Genomic DNA, 22,081 nt, shown 5'->3' on the forward strand with positions numbered 1-22,081 from the left:
GAGGAGAGAGGAGGATCTGTGGTCGCATCTAGGGTTTGGGGGGCACGAATACCGAGGTGGAGGAGGGTTAGGCTAATTTGGGAGGGGTGTGTGTTTATATAGGGAAAGGCGGGTTAGTGTTAGGGGAATTAGCCCATTTTCGGGCCCTCCGATCGTGATCGGACGACACCGATCATGGGAACGGCTAGGTGGGCTTAGTGGCAATGTAGAGGGGTGTTGGGCTAAGATGAGAGGGAGATGGTGCGGCCCGTGACAGAGTTCTATAAACCGAAAACGTCCGACGAAATGACCGGCTATAATGCCGCTATAGGTTTAACGTTTCGGGTATCAAACGAACTCCAATTGCGACAAAATTTGGCAAGCGGCATATCTACATTATATTAAGACCTCACGCCAAGTTTCAACCCAATCCGAGAAAGTTTCATACAAACTTTTAAAAACCAGATTTAAACGATGTCGCGGACACGTGCGTGTGTGGTTGGTCTCAAATTGGTCAATGATAAAAAAGGAGAGAACCACAACTAACAACGGATGCAAGTTTTGAAAACTGGCAGGAATGGAGCAACGATGCAATGCGGATGATGCGAATGATGTGATTATGAGTGTGACAAACAAAATAACCACACAACAACAACGGAATAAAAGGGGAATCTTCTCGAGCGTCCGTTTCGGGCTGTTACAACTCTCTTACACTAACAAGAGATCTCGCCCCGAGATCTAAAAATGGAAGGGGAAGAGGATGACAAATCAAGAGGTAAAACTTAGTTGCTTTTGTGACAAACGAGTGAAACCAACGATCCTTGAAGGTTGCAAAGAGATGAAGAATGATATAAGAAACAAAAAAGAATTCAAACAAAATTTCGGGAGCTATTCGGTAGGACAGACGGCAAAAAGTTGATAAGATGGAAAGATCTTGACAATATTCACAACAAACGAACTAAATTGATATGCGAGGAAAGAACATGAAAGAATACACAACACTCCGGTTAGTTGAAAAAGGAAGGAAAGAACATGATTTTGACAAAACTAGATAATGGATAAAAGAGAGCAACATCACAACAACTCCGAAACAAGATAATAGAAACTAGATCATTGAGAGAAGGAATGAAGAAGAGAAAGAAACTTGGAACTCTGAAAAGTAAAAGATAAGAAAATTAGAACCTATATTTGACATCATGAGCCACTCCGAAAGAAGAACTGAAATCACCTTAATGAACAAGAATAAGACTTATGTTATGCTCATCCTTCCTCAAGTTAAATTGATGACATGTAACGGATTTAGCATATCACTTATTCTTCTTGAAAAGATTGATGAGAGAGAGAGACAGAGCACAAAATTGAAGCATTCTTGGAAGAACAACCGGTAAGAATTCAAAAATAAATGAGGATTGCAAGAAAACAAATGAATAAGACATGAAAACAACTCTGAAATGCACCGTATAGACATGAAAGGAATTACTCATGCTTGGAAACAAATGAGAGGATAGAACGAAGCTGAAATGACAATCTTCAAAAGATTGGACAAGATTTGAGGGAAACACTCGTTCGGTCTTCCAAGCTAAAAATGATGAGGAGAACGCCACCAAGAATAACTAAGACACTCAGGAATAAGAATATCCAAAGTTGAGCCGATGATGAAATAATTCAGATTGGCCTTGAGGAAGGAATATGACTGATGAAATCCATTCTTAGGTCATATTTAAAAGTAATTAGAGATTTCTAGAAAGAATAAGAAGAGCTAGGAAATATCATGGGAAAACCTATGGGTTATGGGCCCACTCAAAAGAATCCACCATTGAAAAGATTGCTAAGAAATATTGATTGCACCGGTATAAATGAAGAACTTGATGAGATGAGATCCTTGAAACAATTGAAAGGATTGAAAACAAGAACTTCTCAGATATCTTCAGCACTCCGGACAGAATAGAGAGGGATGAAAAACAAGAAAGACTTGACAAGAATTTACAACATGGGAAAGAATTTAAAGGATGAGAAGGGTATGATGAACACAGATAGCTTGAATTGAGTCCATCGAAGAAGAAAACAAGAATTATGAACTCAAAACTCCTAAGAATCTTCTCCATGAATCATCGGGAACAAAAGAAAAGAAAAGATAGGGGAAGAAATAAAGAATGGAAGATATTGGATGATAATTGAAACATTGAAGAAAAAGGGAGGGAGGGGGGAAAACAAAGACAACTTGGGACAGATGAGATGAACTCTGGAAAGAAATGAGAGATTGATCTTGCAAATCTTGAAATGGATAGAATTGACTTGAATAGAAGCACACCGGATGAATAAGAATTCACATGATGACTCCGATTGAGAAGAATTGAAAAGACAACTTGATTGTGCAAAAGAATTTGCATTCCCATAAAAATATGAGAACACCTCTTAGAAAGTTATGAATTCACCACTTGACATCGACTCGACTCAAATTACCATACTTCAACAAACAAAGTATGATGCTTACGAAACAAGACGGAACAAATTCATGACAGAGGCCTCATTCGATATTTTCGTGGATAGGATCACACGTGCTTGATCGTACATTGGATTGTCATATTGAAATGATGCTCGAAAATGCTCCCTAAGCGTAGCGAACTAGAAGACTTGTCAAATTATACTGATGACATATATCGAGATTGTCCTTTGTAAAAATCACCGTGAACAAACGAATCCACTAGATGTCGAACCCCAACCTCACATCATGCATCTATTGGAAGATTGTCCTATATGTAACTACTTGAATTCCCACCTAAGAACTCCTGAAATTTTCTGGTCATGCTATCGGTTCTACGGATACAAGGAGTGAAATCCATCACAGAACTCCTAGCAATAACACTACCCATCTAGTGTATCACTGTCACATCCCTGACACCTTAAGCAAGTTAGTCTTGTGCTCATGTCTTCTTTGCATTTGCATCTAATAATTCTCCAACAAGAACAAGAAAGTGGAAAAGGAAAAACTTAAAACCCTAGCCACTACTTTAAATAAAGGAAATCTCAAAGTAGTTAAAATCAATGAACCCAAAATGGCCTCAAGAAATGTTCAAACTTTCTGATAAATCATGAAAGTAAATGAGCATTGGAGAAAACTATTTTCTTGACACTTTAAGCATTTTAAATAAATGCAAAAAGCTACTGGTTTCAAGTTTTAAATTTGAAATCAGAAACTTTAAATTTTCAAAATTGTTGAAAACTTTGGAAATGGTTGGGAATATTATAACAAATATCCAGGTGTGTTTAAAATAGTTTTACAACCCATTTTTGAGCTGAAACAAATAGCAAAACATTAGTTAGCAAAACAGAACAAAACAGAAAAGAAATAAGAGGAAGAAAAACCTTACCTGTCGCCCGAGGAGCCCCAGCCCACCAGCGGCACGGCTGTCTTCTTCCTCCTGCGAGGAGGAGAAGCAGCTGCGTGCCAACGCGCCGGCGAGCGTGGCCACGTCCCCTGGCCACCTCCTGCTTGCCCGAGCCACGCAGACGGCAGGGATAAGCATCCCCGAGGCCTCCTCTATCCATTCCCAGCGTCAGCTCTCTCCCTCCTCCCGGATCTCTCCTTCCCCTTCTGCCGCCATTGGAGCCGAGCAAAGTTCGAGCTGCCCGTGCCCCTAGCCATAGGATCCTCTTGCTGAGCACGCCGTTAGCTCCGTCTCGTCGGTCTGGTCCTCCGTGCAGAAGCCAAAGCCACCCCGAGCCCTGCAACGCCCACGGTACCGTCGTCTTCAACCTCCGGCCGCCGGACCTCTTCCGTCGATTCGCTCTCTCCGGCGCACCCCCGAGCCCTACAACAACACCATCGGAACCGCCGTGAGCTCATCATCATTTCCCCTCTCGCCCCCACGCTCTTCCGTGCACCGTAGCCCGTTCCCCACCAAGGCCGAGAGCTCGTCGCCGCCGGTCATGTCGTCGTCGTCGTCGCTGTGGTGTCTGTTCCACGCGCTCGAGCTAGGTATAGAGCTCCTATAGCCTCCAGGAGTGTGATGAGCCCATCAGCTATCCTCCCCGTGCCCTAGAGCCATCAACCGCGGGAGGCCGAGCTTCGGCCGCCGCTTCGGCTCTTCGCCGGCGCCTCTCCCCCGCTAGATGCGGCGTTGCACCAGCTACCCGTAGCTCCTTTCTGCGCCCAAAACCGACGGCCGATGCGCTGTCTAGCTCTCTCCGGCGAGCCCTCCGCCGCGCCCGTGGTCGCCGCCGGCCATACTCCGGTGGGGGGCCGACGTGGCCAAGTTAACCCAGCAGCTTAGGGGCTTAAACACTCGCTGACAGTGGGCCCAAGGCCAAGTCAACGTAGTTAAGGGACTGGTCAGCGCGGGATTAATTCCAGAGAGGCTGACCAGTGGGTCCCCACTGTCAGGTTTGACCTGAACAGGTCGGCTGACCTGCTGATGTCACGCTGATGCAATAAAGAGAATTTCCAGTATAGAAATAATTCCATAAACTTGCTAAAACTTGTAAAAATCATAGAAATTAATTTGTAACTCCAATGAAAATAATTTACATATGAAAAAGCATCAGAAAAATTCAAGAATTCTCAATATGCTATTTTCAACCATGTTTGAAAAAGTTACAGAACCCTAACATGTAGAATAAGGAATAATTCAATTCTTATAGTTACTTTTAAATGGAATTTGGAAAATATTCAAATTTCATTATGAATGCCATGATCACACACTGTTCTAATTACAAATCAGTACCTTAACATGACATCTCATGCATGCTAACATCAAGTTGATCTGAGCATCAGGTCGTATCAATTAAACCGGTATCCGAGACTACCTCGTTTGAATTGATATTCGAATGTGATTCAAATCAACTCTAAACCTAATACATGTTGATTATAATAACTTATCACCTTGCATTCTCATGCCATGCTCATGCATCATTTTGATTGCATATGATTGTTATTGAATGTTGCCATTCATTTCGGTAGGCTCCGCACCCCCGGATTCCACCGAATATCCGTCTGACGGATATCGTCCCTCCTCTGAGCAACAAGGCAAGCAACCCTTTTGATCATCCCGATAATTCCCATGTTCTTGCTGCTGCACTTATTTATTGCATTAGGATCAAATGCTACCACTGCTTTTGCCAAGTTAGTTGAACCCACTTCCTTTGCATGACCTAACCTTGTCACAGTAAATAGCCGAACCTTGCAATGCATGCCTGAGCTATGATGTGCCTTATCCTGCTATGCATGCTATGCTTAGAGTTGTGTATGGTCTGTCATCTGGGAGATGAACATAATTGTGAGAATGTGCTCGGTAAGTAAGGGTTGTGTGTTGAACCTGATTTGGTAAAGGTACCGGTGAAAGGCTGTGTAGGAGTACATGGCGGGTTGTTTCATTGGAACCGTCCTTAGGAACTGAGTTCCATGTATGTAATCCAAGACTAGATACTACCACATGCTGGGCCCTGAAATATGACCCCACTCGGCCTATTAATCGCGTAGTACTCGGTCCAGGAGTTGCAAGTAGTTTCTGGTGTTTATAGTAATGCTGGAGGCCGTGCATGGTGCTGACCTAAGAGGTGGGCCGTGATGCGGTAGGCAGTGGCACGGTGTACCAAGTGGCACCCGTATGGTGGGCTTGGGAACCCTGCGCACATCGTTTGAGGCCGTGGCGGAAACCTCGGCCGGACTTCCGTACGGGTTACTCTCAGATAGGCGATAAACCTGGACTAGGTACTAGTGCGGTTAACGGTCGTGGCCGACTCCCTCGCTGGGCTTCCGCTTGAAGGTTGCCGAGGTGCATGACGTGCACATGGCCATGTGCCTTCTAGTTGCCCTGTCTGTACTCAGACAGTTTGAACTCTTCCGCTGGCTTGTAACTTAATGACTGCTATTATAGGTCATGAGACCCTTAATGTGTAATATTATATGTGTGGCTCTTCCGAGCCTCTTGAATAAAGCTTGTATGTTTATGGTTATGTTGTGATGCCATCGATGTATCTATACATATCGGTATGCCATGCGTACATGTGTCGTACTTGATATGTATGGGGTTCGATTACCTAGTCGTGAACTTTAGTAGCACTCCTTACAAGGAAATGCCCCTTCGTGATCCAACGAGCCTTGGTAGTTCGCTACTGCTCCGGACACATTGGTTGACTGGCATGTGTCCTTCTTAGCTGCTGTGTCTGTCCCCTTCGGGGAAATGTCACGCGACGTAATGGAGTCCTTGTAGCTTGCTACGACTCGTCTACGATCGCTGATGACCAACACCTGCTTTGTTGGGTCATGTATGCATGTCCTTGTGCGGTACTGCCACTTTGGTTTATGACTAGACATGTCGATCCGGGTTCTTTGACATTGGAATGCTAGCAACACTATTGCATACGTGAGTCAAAAGACGCAAACGGTCCCGGCTAAGGTAAGGCTGCAGCCGTGGAGTTAACCGTGCGTGAGACCGCAAAGGGATGCGATGTGTTACAGGCTGGATTCCTATGGCTTAGGATCGGGGTCCCGACAGCGTTGGTATCAGAGCCTGACTGACTGTAGGATTACTAAGCCAAACTGGTCGAAGTTGAGTCTAGAATTGCTTTAGTTATATATAAGGGAGTTGTTTGTGGAAGGGAACGTAAGACTCTTGTTCTCTTCTCAAGTCATTCTATTCTGGTCATCCTCGTCTTTTCTGTGGGAATTAAGGACTAGGTTACTCATCTTCTTCTAGGCTCGTGTTCTGATCGGTAGATTATAGGACTACGGGTCAAGAGATATGTGGTTTCTGTCATTCCTAGGAAAAGGAAGTAGGTTTGATGATCAGAGAGTTGAACTTGATAGTTGAGTGGTTACGCTATTCCATTTTGGGTTGTCTCAAAATTTGTTTTTGAGCATTTACAGCCGTTACGCTGCCCAATTTTTCATTCGGAGCTCTAATGCTTTTGCATTACTCGTCAGGTGGTACGTCTGACCAGGTGCATTGATGTGCCGGGTCATACGGCCATGCTGGTCAGGGTGATGTCGGTGTGCGGTTACCGCTGGTACCCCGAGTACACAGTAGAGGAACAGTACCGAGACTTCAACTAGAGCCAGTACATGTGCACTGTTAGGGTATTTCCAGACTACCCTGGAGCTGAGGAGCCAATCCATTGGTCCTATGGGTTGGGAGTCACTGTTGATATGGCAGTACAAGATGCTGCCTATTCAATGCTGACCATTATGAGAGCGATACATGCACTGCTGCAGAATTCAGAGTTCTGCTATGTTCCGGCGTCTCAGCCTCGTGAAGAGGGATACCTTAGTGGAGTCTATTTTGATTCTTCTATGGAGGATCCACTACTGCAGTCCACTGTTGAGATGCTAGAGAACAGAGACAGGGATGCTCGTGCTCTCCGTATGGAGCTTTATGCTACCCGTGCCCGTCTATGGACGGCTTTGACGCAGCTGGCACCGGTAGTCCAGACAGGGTATGGAGAGATGGAGATGCTGAACCCTGTTAGGACCCATCTTCCGGCTCACGTTGACTGGCCAGCTATAGGAGGAGTCACACCTCTTCAGGGACCCCTCCTACCACCAGTCAGGGGACCAAGGCCACATCCGTGTCCTTATGGATCCCAGGGATCTCAGGCTAGAGTGTTTCCTGATCCGCAGGTTGAGCTTCCAGATTATGGAGGTAACCTCTATGAGATGTTCTATGCGGATGCCTGAGCTATGAGCGGAAGGATAGTATGGTAGTAGACGTACGTTCACAATCCTGCGTGACTTGTGAAGTATGCCGGTGATGTGAAATGAATTCTGGAGGCCTAGACAAATAATGTATAGGAAGCTTTTAAGCCTCTGATGAGTAGTTTCATAATTTCAGTAGTTTGCTCTTCGGTTAAGGTTGTACTGAACTATGTAAGGGTGTGTATGAACCATGGTGTATATATAGCAGTTGCTTGTTACCATGCTGTTCGGATATTCATTTCCGCATTTCGTGTGTTCAGTACATTCTTAATCCCTAGCTAGTATTGATATGATATTGGTCTAAGCTATGAGTTTGTTTGTCAGGATGGTGTTCACCAGGTTGAACCGTGCCCTTGCTCATGAGCAAGGTGAGGGTAGTCAAGCGTCGCAGGAAGACCTGCCTCACCCGCCTTCTCTGGTGGAAGTGATGCTTGAGGTAGAAAGAAACAAAAGGGAGACCAATCGACTGCTAGAGCGAATTGAGAAGAATACGGATCGACAGCCTAGGAATGCTGCAGTGTCCCTCAATGACTTTGTGAAGCTGAATCCTCCAAAATTTCATCATTCCGTCGATCCCCTCGAGGCTGATGACTGGCTGTGCAACATCTCATGCAAGATTCGCTCTGCGAATGTGTCTGAGGCCGACAAGGTGACCTTTGCGGCATATTTCCTGGAAGGACCCGCCAATCTGTGGTGGGAGAATTTTGAAGCTATGCGTCCCGCTGAAACCAGTAGCCACATGGGCAGATTTCAGTGCAGCTTTTCGTCTGCACCATATTCCAGAGGGCCTGATGGACAGAAAGAGAGAGGAGTTCTGTGCCTTCACTGAGGGCAAGTTGTCTGTGGATGCCTATAGCCGCGAGTTCGGTAATCTCGCCTGCTATGCAACAGAGGAGGTGTCTACTGACGCCAAGAAGCAAGCAAGGTTCCGTAAGGGTCTAAGCCCCGAGCTCCGTCGTGATCTGCGCCTCCATGAGTGTGCAAGCTTTCAAGCCCTAGTCAACAAGGCGATCAGTGCCGAGACTGGTCATACTAACTTCGAAGCCACAAGGAAGCACTCCCGTGACTTTGGCTCGTCTTCTGGTTCCGCGTTTCCAAAACGCAGGCTGTGGGTTCCGAACAGTTCTCTGCCGCCAAGATATACTCCGAGGCCATCCTACGTGGCGCCTCAGACGAATCCGTCCAATCCTCCAGCAAAAGCTTATGGTGGTCCAACTAGCAATGCTGCACCACGTGCCAACCAGGTGATATGCTACAAGTGTGGAGAACCAGGGCACTATTCCCATGAGTGTCCTCAGAATGTGGGTGCCAAGCAACCCGGAAAGTCCGTCGGGCAAGCCAAGTCAGGCAAAGCTTACTATGTGAAGCCAACTCCTGCACGTGGCCGTGTGAACTATGTGTCAGCAGAAGAAGCTGCAGAGGATCCCGACGTCATGCTGGGTACGCTTCTTGTTAATCATCACCCAACGTCCGTTCTCTTTGACACTGGGTCTTCTCATTCCTTCATTTCAGAAAGTTATGCACAGTTGCATAACATGTCTTTTTGTGATATGCCAATCCCATTGGTTGTCCAAACCCCTGGTAGTAAATGGCAAACCTCTAGGATAACCTATGACAATGAAATTCTAGTAGATAGGCTAGTTTTTCTAGCCTCATTGATAGCATTGAAATCTTCGGATATTAATATCATCTTGGGCATGGACTGGATGTCAGCTCACTATGCCAAGATTGATACTCATTCTAGAAATGTCCAGCTTACCCAGCCCTCGGGTGAGATAGTAAATGTCTCTACTCGAGTTGCCAAATGCCAACTCTATTCCCTAAATGCCAACCCTCTTCCGGAACTTGAAGACATTCCGGTAGTCCGTGACTTCCCGGATGCTTTTCCAGAGGAACTGCCAGGAATTCCACCTGACAGAGATGTAGAGTTTGTGATAGATCTTGTTCCGGGAACTGTTCCAATAGCCAGAAGACCTTATAAGATGGCACCCCTGGAGCTAGCCGAACTTAAGAAGTAACTAGATGAGGCCTTGAACAAGGGTTTCATTCGTCCTAGCTCTTCTCCTTGGGCTTGCCCCGTCCTCTTCGTCAAGAAGAAAGATGGAACGGATCGGATGGTTGTAGATTACCGACCAGTTAATCTGGTCACCATAAAGAACAAGTATCCGCTCCCCAGGATCAACGATCTGTACGATCAGCTCGCTGGATCCTCAGTCTTCTCCAAAATGGATTTGAGGTTGGGATACCATCAAATCAAGATTAAGAACGGGGACATTCCCAAAACGGCTTTTGTTACCCATTATGGCCAATACGAGTACACCGTCACGTCCTTCGGTTTAACCAATGCCCCAACCACCTTCTCTCGACTGATGAATTCAATCTTCATGGAGTATTTGGATAAATTCGTCGTGGTATACCTCGATGATATTCTCATCTACTCGAAGAACAAACAAGAACATGTCGAGCATCTAAGGCTGGTGTTGATGAAACTTCGAGAGCATCGCCTTTATGCCAAATTTTCAAAATGTGAATTCTGGTTACCAGAAGTGACCTATCTAGGACACGTAATCTCTGGTAAGGGTATTGCTGTCAATCCCGAGAGAGTTCAAGCTGTCCTTGATTGGACTCAACCTGAATCGGTTAAGCAAGTTAGGAGTTTTCTTGGTCTAGCGAGCTATTGTCGCCGCTTCATTCAGAATTTCTCCAAGGTTGCAAAGCCTCTGACTGAACTCCTCAAGAAGGATAAAAAGTTCGAGTGGACACCACAGTGTGAGCATAGTTTTCAGGAACTGAAAAGACGCCTGACTTCCGCACCTGTGTTGCTACCACCAGATTTTTCTAAGGACTTTGTTATCTATTGTGACGCCTCGCTACAAGGATTAGGTTGCATTCTCATGCAAGATCGTCATGTGATCGCATACGCATCTCGACAGTTGCGTCCACATGAGGATAATTATCCCACACATGACCTTGAGCTTGCAGTTGTGGTCCATGCACTAAAAACCTGGCGACATTACCTTCTGGGTAATCGTTGTGAAATATTCACTGATCACCAAAGTCTGAAATAAATTTTCACCCAGCCGGATTTGAATCTCAGGCAAAGACGGTGGGTTGAGTTGATCTCGGATTACGACTTAGGGATAACTTACACCCCGGGGAAGGCCAATGTTATGGCCGATGCACTAAGTCGTAAATCTTATTGTAACAATTTGATGCTACAACAAGGTCAACCACATCTCCACGAGGACTTTCGGAAGTTGAATCTTCATATTGTTCCTCAAGGATTCCTTTCTACCCTGGTGGTGAAGCCTACTCTTAGGGATCAAATCATTGCTGGCCAAAAGCGTGACAAGGGTATATCACGGATCAAGGAGAATATTTTTAGCGGAAACGCTGAGGAATTTTCCATGAACGATCAAGGTGTTGTGTTCTTCCAGAATCGTTTAGTGGTTCCTAAGAACCCACATCTAAGGCAGTTAAACGTTAAGGAGGCTCATGATTCTCCTCTCACCATTCATCCCGGTAGTACTAAGATGTATCAGGACCTACGCCAGAGGTTCTGGTGGACTAGGATGAAGAGAGAAATTGTTGAGTTCGTTGCTAACTGCGACGTTTGTCGTCGAGTTAAGTCAGAACATCAAAGGCCTGCTGGCACCCTTCAACCCCTAGCTATTCTTGAATGGAAATGGGACAAAGTTAGCATGGATTTCATTACCGGATTTCCCAAGACCAAGAAAGGGAATAATGCTATCTTTGTGGTCATTGACCGTCTTTCAAAGTGGCTCATTTTCTTCCGGTTCGTGAGAGTATAACAGCTAGCCAGCTAGCAGAGTTATATATCTCCCGAATAGTGTCTCTTCATGGTGTTCCCCTAGAGATTAACTCCGACCGTGGAAGTATCTTTACTTCCTGCTTCTGGGAAAGTTTTCAAAATGCCATGGGGACTCACTTATCTTTTAGCACTGCTTTCCATCCCTAATCAAGTGGTCAAGTAGAAAGAGTGAATCAAATCCTAGAAGATATGCTCCGAGCTTGTGTTATATCGTTCGGCATGAATTGGGAGAAGTGTCTTCCATTCGCCGAATTCGCTTATAACAATAGTTACCAATCAAGCTTGGGCAAAGCCCCTTTTGAAGTTCTCTATGGACGAAGATGTCGAACACCTCTTAATTGGTCAGAAACCCGAGAGAGGCAACTCTTTGGCCCGGATATGATCCAGGATGCAGAAGAGCAGGTTCGCATTATTCATGAAAAGTTGAAAACAGCCCAGTCTCGTCAAAAGAGCCAATATGATCGTCCTCATAAGGCTGTGACCTTTGAAGTTGACGAGAAGGCTTACCTTCGGGTTACACCTTTGAAGGGTATCCATCGTTTCGGTATCAAGGGCAAGTTGGCTCCTCGTTACATTGGTCCTTTTCGCATTCTTGCCAAACGAGGAGAAGTTGCCTATGAGTTGGAACTTCCTCCACATCTTTCCAAGGTTCATGATGTTTTCCACGTCTCGCAACTCAGGCGTTGCTTTTCGGATCCTATCCGTGAAGTGGACCACGAAACGCTGGATCTCCAAGATAACCTTTCATACCGAGAATACCCCGTGCGTATTCTTGATCAAGCTGAGCGTACCACTCGACGTCGAAACCTCAAGTTTCTTAAAGTTCAGTGGTCAAATCATTCTGAAAAGGAGGCAACTTGGGAAAGAGAGGATCGTCTCCAACTTGAGTATCATGCATTATTCCCGACGATTTCTAAATCTCGGGACGAGATTCCTTTGAGTGGGGGTGAGCTGTCACATCCCTGACACCTTAATCAAGTTAGTCTTGTGCTCATGTCTTCTTTGCATTTGCATCTAATAATTCTCCAACAAGAACAAGAAAGTGGCAATGGAAAAACTTAAAACCCTAGCCACTACTTTAAATAAAGGAAATCTCAAAGTAGTTAAAATCAATGAACCCAAAATGGCCTCAAGAAATGTTCAAACTTTCTGATAAATCATGAAAGTAAATGAGCATTGGAGAAAACTATTTTCTTGACAATTTAAGCATTTTAAATAAATGCAAAAAGCTACTGGTTTCAAGTTTTAAATTTGAAATCAGAAACTTTAAATTTTCAAAATTGTTGAAAACTTTGGAAATGGTTGGGAATATTATAACAAATATTCAGGTGTGTTTAAAATAGTTTTACAACCCATTTTTGAGCTGAAATAAATAGCAAAACATTCATTAGCAAAACAGAAAAAAACAGAAAAGAAATAAGAAGAAAAACCTTACCTGTCACCCGAGGAGGCCCAGCCCACCAGGGGCACGACTGTCTTCTTCCTCCTGCTAGGAGGAGAAGAAGCTGCGTGCCGACGCGCCGGCGAGCGTGGCCACGTCCCTTGGCCACCTCCTGCTTTCTCGAGCCACGCAGACGGCGGGGATAAGCATCCCCGAGGCCTCCTCTATCCATTCCCAGCGTCAGCTCTCTCCCTCCTCCCGGATCTCTCCTTCCCCTTCTGCCGCCATTGGAGCCGAGCAAAGCTCGAGCTGCCCGTGCCCCTAGCCATAGGATCCTCTTGCTGAGCATGCCGTTAGCTCCGTCTCGTCGGTCTGGTCCTCCCTGCAGAAGCCAAAGCCACCCCGATCCCTGCAACGCCCACGACACCGTCGTCTTCAACCTCCGGCCGCCGGACCTCTTCCGTCGATTCGCTCCCTCCAGCGCACCCCCGAGCCCTACAACAACACCATCGGAACCGCCGTGAGCTCATCATCATTTCCCCTCTCGCCCCAAGCTCTTCCGTGCACCGTAGCCCGTTCCCCACCAAGGCCGAGAGCTCCTCGCCGCCGGTCATGTCGTCGCCGTCGCTGTGGTGTCTGTTCCACGCGCTCGAGCTAGGGATCGAGCGCCTGGAGCCTCCAGGAGTGTGATGAGCCCATCAGCTGTCCTCCCCGTGCCCTAGAGCCATCAACCGCGGGAGGCCGAGCTTCGGCCGCCGCTTCGGCTCGTCGCCGGCGCCTCTCCCGGCGACCCTAGCCTCCCCTGATGCCCCCGCTAGATGCGGCGTTGCACCAGCTACCCGTAGCTCCTTTCTGCGCCCAAAACCGACGGCCGATGCGCTGTCTAGCTCTCTCCGGCGAGCCCTCCGCCGCGCCCGTGGTCGGCGCCGGCCATACTCCGGTGGGGGGCCGACGTGGCCAAGTTAACCCAGCAGCTTAGGGGCTTAAACACTCGCTGACAGTGGGCCCAAGGCCAAGTCAACGTAGTTAAGGGTCTGGTCAGCGCGGGATTAATCCGAGAGAGGCTGACAAGTGGGTCCCCCCTGTCAGGTTTGACTTGAACAGGTCGGCTGACCTGCTGACGTCAGGCTGATGCAATAAAGAGAATTTCCAGTATAGAAATAATTCCAAAAAATTGCTAAAACTTGTAAAAATCGTAGAAATTAATCTCTAACTCCAATGAAAATAATTTAGGTATGAAAAAGCATCAGAAAAATTCAAGGATTCTGAATATGCTATTTTCAACCATGTTTGAAAAAGTTACAGAACCCTACGATGTAGAATAAGGAATAATTCAATTCTTATAATTACTTTTAAATGGAATTTGGAAAATATTCAAATTTCATTCTGAATGCCATGATCACACACTGTTCTAATTACAAATCAGTACCTTAACATGACATCTCATGCATGCTAACATCAAGTTGATCTGAGCATCAGGTCAAATCAATTAAACCGGTATCCGAGACTACCTCGTTTGAATTGATATTCGAATGTGATTCAAATCAACTCTAAACCTAATACATGTTGATTATAATAACTTATCACCTTGCATTCTCATGCCATGCTCATGCATCATTTTGATTGCATATGATTGTTATTGAATGTTGCCATTCATTTCGGTAGGCTCCGCACCCCCGGATTCCACCGAATATCCGTCTGACGGATATCGTCCCTCCTTTGAGCAACAAGGCAAGCAACCCTTTTGATCATCCCGATAATTCGCATGTTCTTGCTCCTGCACTTATTTATTGCATTAGGATCAAATGCTACCACTGCTTTTGCCACGTTAGTTGAACCCACTTCCTTTGCATGACCTAACCTTGTCACAGTAAATAGCAGGGTCCATCTACGGACGAAAACAAACGATAAAAGAACGACGTTCATACTTGCTATCCCATGCTGTCGGCCACGAACCCATCCTAGATCGAAGAAGAAGAAGAAGAAGAAGAAGAAACTCCAAATAGCACAACCAACGCGCTCACGTGAAAGTAACTCTTTACCTGTACCTGCAACTGGTGTTTTAGTAATCTGTGAGCCACATGGACTCAACAATCTCATTTCCATAGGTATCAAGACTAGCAAAGCTTAATGGGTGAGGTATGGTTAAGTGGTGAGGCTGCAAGAAACGACTAAGCATTTATTTGAGGAGATCACGAAAGAGACAATCACGTTTACATACTCAGTTGGCAAGTTTTAATTAAGTGTACTTCAAGTTATCTAGAACCCGATGTTAAACAAAGTTTCCAAGTTTGCCACATAACCGGGGCACGGCTTTTCGAAAGATTTAATCCTGCACGGGTGCTCCAACTAGACCATCACAAACTACCACACGTTGCACCGGAATAACCTTGATCAAGGAAAATCCGTGATCTCCTTAGGTTCCTATTGGAAAACCTCAACCTCGAGATAGCCCAAAGTATCCTCGAAATTCCACGCACGAGACGGTCAAGAAAGGTAAAACAAGTACAGCAAGGCCGCCCGGCGTGTCGACAATCCCGATAGGAGCCGCGTATCTCATTCTCAGGATACGATGGACATCTCCCGAGTTGCCCCTGGTTGGCCCCGCATGATGCTCTATTTTGGAGCAGCAACAGCAGCACTAGCCCCCCTTTATTATGTTGAATTACTCCTTAGGTTCATGATGCCCTATGTTTTTCTGTATTAACAGAATTATTCTGTTGCGCAAATATAGTACCAATGTTGGGCCTTGCCAGACGAGCTTTATCCCAAAATGAAAGTGAAGGGGGTCCCTGTAACAACCCCAAGCATGTTTGGAGCGCTCATTTATGGAATATAACACCGGTAGCCGAAACTAATGCGGTAAAGGTGGAACAAAACACCAGGCTAGAAAGGGCGAGCCTTCCACCTTTTACCAAGTATATAGGTGCATTAATTTAAATAGCAATAATATGGTGATATAACAAGGAACCAATGTTGGCACATGGAAGCAACTGCACCTTCATCTAGCAAAACTATCAAAAGGCTGAGCAAGCGGTACCATAGCCAAACAAGGTTTCCTGGGTAGTGGAAAGATCAAACGTCTTCATGGCAATATTGGGAGGCTTATATTTAACATGTGGTAGGCAGCGAGACATAGCAAAATAAACGAGACAACTAGCATGGCAATGATAGTAATGGTATCTAGGGAAATGATCATCTTGCGTGTGATCCCGCTTGGAAGAAGAATGACTCCATGAAGCTGTAACGACCAAACCTCGAAGGATTTGAGTCTCTGTGCTTTACTGTGCTAGTCCCTGGATCGACTCGCTAGCACACACAGTATAGATGAATACCAGAATAGCAAGTGCATCATTTATTACAACGTATGATCCAGAATTTATAAAATATAACAATCTGCATAGCACTTAGCTAGCTTTATTCTATCAAACAACGGAAAAGTAGCAGAATAATAACGATGAGTCCCATCATAGCCCACTGGCGATGTTGAGTGAAGACTCGCGACCCTAACGGTACCTTACTCCTCGCCTGAATATCTTGCAACATGATACGTTGCAGCCATATAGGTCAATACTTTGAATGTATTGGCAAGTTACACAGGAAAAATAATATAACATACCTACATGTATATGCATAGTATAACAAAAGAAGGATGATGGTTATTTTGCAAAGAGCTGATTTTATCCTCATAGCTACCTAATAGTCAAGTTTTAATTTGTTTGCTACAATAACTCACATATGGTTGAATTGGCATTTCCAACTCCAAGCTATTACCATCATTAAGTTTCCCATCAAGTTTTATTAAGTGTGTCATTTGTCAACATCATCCAACACCTGTAATGGCCTAGCTTCTCAAAATTGTCCATAACCGGGGACACGGCTAATCATGATTAGTTTATACACTCTGGAGAGGTTAGTACGTTGTACCCACTGGACCCAACCCGAAGATTGAGACGAAGTCTTTCAGAAGCAGTCACCTAGTCCCATAGGAGGCCCATCCCACCTATCATAGCTACATTAGCTGGCACATCCTGGTAAGGTTTTCACGACTGATCAACTAAGCCAGAGCCCATAATAGCCAGTGGTCACACAAGGAAGCTACTGGTCACTAAGTCTGTTTGATCTTTTTGAACCTGGGCGACATCCACTTACATTCAGAGGGTTGATACCATGATGTTCTTGAAACCACCCAGCAATACCATATCCGCCCGGAGGTGAATTAAGTCCTTAATTACTACTCAAATTTATTTTGTAGTAATCCTCACATAAACTCAATGAATACAGGAACCAATCCCCGTCGACATAGCATAGCAATATTTTATCTAACACGATCTTCATGACAAGGGGATATAGCTCAATAGCATAGCAATAATAATAATATTTCTATACATGCATATTTTCATAGGGTGATATAATACAACATGCATAGAAAATAATAGGTAAAGGATGATCAACATGTAACTTGCCTTGATTCTGGTTCAGAAAGTCACAATCCTGACAATAGTTTGCGTCGCACTCCGCACAATCTACACGTTACAAACAATCTCACCAATCAATCACCACAATCACATAACACCAAATAAAACCATCGGCAATAAAACAAATTTTTTAAAACCAAAGCATAAATAGCATGGCAGCAGGTATAAAATCATGTACATGGTGATACGATGACAACGCAAAAAGAATCAACTAAACCGGATGAACGGTTTGCAAAATATGACCTCCGGTAGGTCTAAAATAAATCTGATTTAACAAAAAAAAATTAATTTTCGTAAAAACTGAAAATTACTGGTTTTAACATGATCTACTCATCAATACGAGATCACAGGAAAAAGAATTTCCTGATTTGAAGTTACGAGTAAAAAGATAAACGCGTTTCAAAATTATACCGAGAATCTGACAGAGCTAAAAACAGATTAAAAATAGGTTTATTTTCGTCCTGTAGCAGTTCATTGGGATTTGATGAATCGGCTCGTGCGTGCGTTCTCACCACGAACAGCGTGGAAAAACGGGCCAGTCTCGGCGTGGTGCCTCCGGTGGTGCTTCTCCGGTGACTGTCGGAAGAACTCCGACGAACGGCGGCTCCGACGAACGGGCGAACTCCGGGACGACGCAAACACCGACGATGAGGTGCTGTTGCAGGGTCTCGGCATGATGAGGCGTACGACGCTGTTCATGAATCAGGGCGAGGTCCCGTGCGATTCGAGGTGGAGTCCTCCAGGGGATTTGGATGCGAGGGGATCCTGGCGCTGCTCATGAGGCTCAGCCCCCTGGCAGGCTATACGAGGTGGAGTCTCCTGGTCCGGCTCGGGAAGGGAGTCCCTGGCCGCTGGGGCCCTCCTGTAGGCCCGTGGAGACGAAGGGCGATGGGATCGCTAAGCCTGTGGCTCGTTTGGCGCGAGGCTGTTGGCCTCCTCGTGCTGGGAACCTGGCTCGTGGCTGGCTGGTGGTCAACGCTGGCAGCCTTGGTGCGCTGGGGCACTCGGTCCCTCGAGCCTGGCTCGGTGCTGGGAACCTGCGCTAGGTGCTGGTGCTAGTGGTGTGCTGGGCTGAGCCTTTGGCTCGGCATGGTCGGTTCCTTCTTCCTTTTTTTAAAGAAAAAGAACAAACAGCGAGCAAAGAAAAATAATAATAATAAATAATAAAAAGTATATATATATTTATATTTTGTAGTTAAAAAAAATACCAGAAAAATAACATACATATATACTATAATACTTAGAAAAAAAACAGAATAATATATACAACTAATATATACATATATACATATATAATATATCTATAGGAACCCTAGTTCCACCTAATGCATATTTTGAAAAATAGTTTTTATGCAATAGGATGAACAACGAGCTTTTAAAAACTCAACTAAAAATAATTTCAGAGATTATAAACTTTGCAAAACCAAATCGGACAACTTCAAATAACATTTTAAACATCATGAACATTTTATTTCACACGGGAGAAGTCATATTATCTCCACTCAAATAACTTGCTTGAAGTTACATAATGAATAAAATTTTCAAAAGAGCAAAATAATGCATAAAAATATGAGATGCATATGAATGATCTATTAACATCCGAATTTAAGAAAATTGGGATGTTACAGAAGCAAACGAATCCTCACATTCCGACACGCTTGCGGAACTCTATCGAGACGAAGCAAACCGGAAACAAGAATCGACACTTGATATTCACCACGACACATGCATGATATGATGCACAACCTAATAGGATGCATGGCAATTCACAACACTCAGACGCTACACATTTAGTGAAGCTAAATATGTAACGAGTTGCATATTGATGAAACTCCACATTTAAATATTTCATTCTCTCCCGTTTAAGTACACATCAATATTTAAACATCACAAGATGTGAAGAACAAATAAACTACCTATCTAGGCATTTTAAATGAGGCCGGAAGCACCTTAGAGCATCTCCGAAGTGACCTCATGTGTTAACTTTGAAATCTGTTCGGATCTGACCTAAACATATTTTATGTTTGTTAAACGGAAAAATAAAGTGGAACACTTGAAATTACGCGTCATTCTAGCCAATTTACCTATATAGCTCATCTCCAACGGAGCTATGATTAACTAGCTACGAGTTAAACTGTTTTAGCACGGCATCATGCAAAACCAGGCAAACATCACGGTTAACAGTTTACCCATGGGGGTTGGAAAATATTAATCTACGCGAAATTCTACACATTTTACATATATAGCTTGTTCCAATCCATCGCAAGGTTTAAAAGTTACATGCGTCTTAAAATAATGCTCTTTTTTGAAAATACTAAATTCATTGGAATTAATAAAAATCCTACGGGCCAAATCTGCAACTGCAGCCCAAACAGAGGCAGGCGAAAGATAATTATAGCTTGCACTGGGCGAGGAATTGGGAAAAGGGCAGCTCACCACAGCGGTGAGGTGGTCGAGCTGGGCCTGTGCGGGGGAAGATCGGGAGCTGGCTTGGGCCGGCTACTGGGCCTGGCCGATGTGGCGCTCGGGGCCGGCGACAGGTCAACGCGGGGTGGGTAGGTGCTCTCGTCCTCCTAGTACGATTGGGATCGAGGAGTCGGCGACAGCGGCAGGTCCGGCGAGCAGCGCGACAACGTAGAGTGGCACCCGTCATGGAGCGGGGTGACGACCATGTGGCGAGGGAGGCCGAGGTGCGGCCGGATCCTGGTCGTAGGTGTGCCGACGGTTATTTCACGACACATGTCTCTCAGATTGTTGAAGGAGATTCGTATATTGGTGACTCAGATTGTTGAAGAGCTGGACTTGACAAAGTACCAACCTGGCTACACCAAAGACAACAAGCGTGTCAACCCGCGAGGGCATTAACCTGTTGAGCTTGTTTCTCCTTGGCGTAAGAAAGAATTTGCTCTTAATGTAGCCCCCTCCATTATCACCCATGGGGAATCAATTTTTCTTGCCTTATCAACTATCTAGTGGATGCCAAAAAATGCCCCATATTAATCAAGATGAGTCGGAAGAAGGTGACCCGGAGGACCAGCAGATGAAGGTCAACCCGGAGGATTCGCGAGCCAGTGAGCATGAGTACTTGTTTATCCTTAGTTAAAACTTTCATAATTTTGTGGCTGTAAAATGAGCCTGTAATAAGAGTAGACAACTTAAGACATCTATTGCGCCATCATGCGCATAATACTTTTGATATGTTATCATTTTGTGAGAACTTTATCATTGCATTTTCTTTGTATAGCAATTCTCCTTTATAATTAGTAAGACGTCTTTCTGTTGCGTATCATAAGTCACCAAAATAAGCCCGTGCTTAGATGTAGAAAAGTACTTGGTATTTTAAACAAGTAAATAACTGGTCATCATGTGATCCAGTGAAATAAACCGAGGTGTCTGTTGATGACCAGACAAAAATAAGATAGAATCTGTACATGCAAATCAGGATATATAAAACAAAAATATACCAGTGTATAATCCATAAGTCACTTCTTAAGCATCGACATTGAGATTGGCTTTCTAGGCTCAATTCTTGCTTCAATGAAGCTGGCGTGATAGCCTAAGGTTTATCCTTGCTTTTTGGAAGCCAACTCTCTCGTGACTTAATCCGGTGTTTTAACCTAGATAAGTTCAAGGTCCATATGGATTGACTTACCAAGAGTACAGCGGGTCACCTTTTCAGAGTAGCATCTTATAAGAAGGCATGTTTAACCAAGTTTATAATGTATTTTAGTTGGGTCAAGTGGGATATTAAAAGCTAACTCGTTGAGCCACTAGCCCCCAAGTGACTTATACTAAAAAAATATAGACTCATGCGTCATGGTTGAGATGAAATGACAAAGACCCCATGTTTTGGGTGTGCTGGCTTTATTATAATGAACACAAAGGTATATACATATGTATGTACAATGAGATGGAGCTAGTGGCTCTAAGTACAATAAGACCGAAGATGAGCAATGTTCTAGGGCTTGGTTGTTTCCTCTTCAGAGGTGTGGGATTTCTTACGCTCTCGTATGTAAACCAAGTAATATGACCCATTGTTTAGGTTCTTGTTGATGAAAAAGGTCTTCACATGGTGGTGAAAGGTCATGCATGCATGTTTGGTCATGAATCAAACGAAGCACTAAGTCACCTTCCTCAAAAGTGCGCTTGCAAACTCTATGGCTATGATAGCAATGTAGGTCTTGTTGATAGACAGATGATTTGGAGGATGGGAGATCATATTCATCCTACAGTGCATCCGGGGAGTACTGATAAGATTGTTCGTTATCACCCTCGACATAAGCTGTAATCATGGGGGAATCATGTATGATGTCACTTGGCAAAACAACTTCTGCTCCATAAACCAAGAAAAACGACGTGTAGCCTCTGGATTTGTTTGAGTAGTCCATATGTTCCATAGTACTGTTGGAAGCTCTTCAGCCCAACAACCTGGAGTTCTCTCAAGGGGGACCATAAGACGAGGCTTAATTCCGCACAATATTGCTTGGTTGGCTCGTTCAGCTTGTCCATTAGACCACGTATGTGCAACCAAGGCTAAATCAAGCCAGATGTGCTCTCTAATGAAATGGTTCCATTGCTCCCTTGGACAAGTTTGTGTTGTTATCTGTGATGATGATATGTGGCTATCCAAAACGAAGAATCAACTTTTTTAGAAAATTTACCGTTGTCTCGGCATCACAGTTGTTGATCGGCTATGCTTTGACCCACTTGGTGAATTT

Source organism: Hordeum vulgare, chromosome 5H (genome assembly GCF_904849725.1).
Source record: "Hordeum vulgare subsp. vulgare chromosome 5H, MorexV3_pseudomolecules_assembly, whole genome shotgun sequence".
Classification (NCBI taxonomy): domain Eukaryota; kingdom Viridiplantae; phylum Streptophyta; class Magnoliopsida; order Poales; family Poaceae; genus Hordeum; species Hordeum vulgare.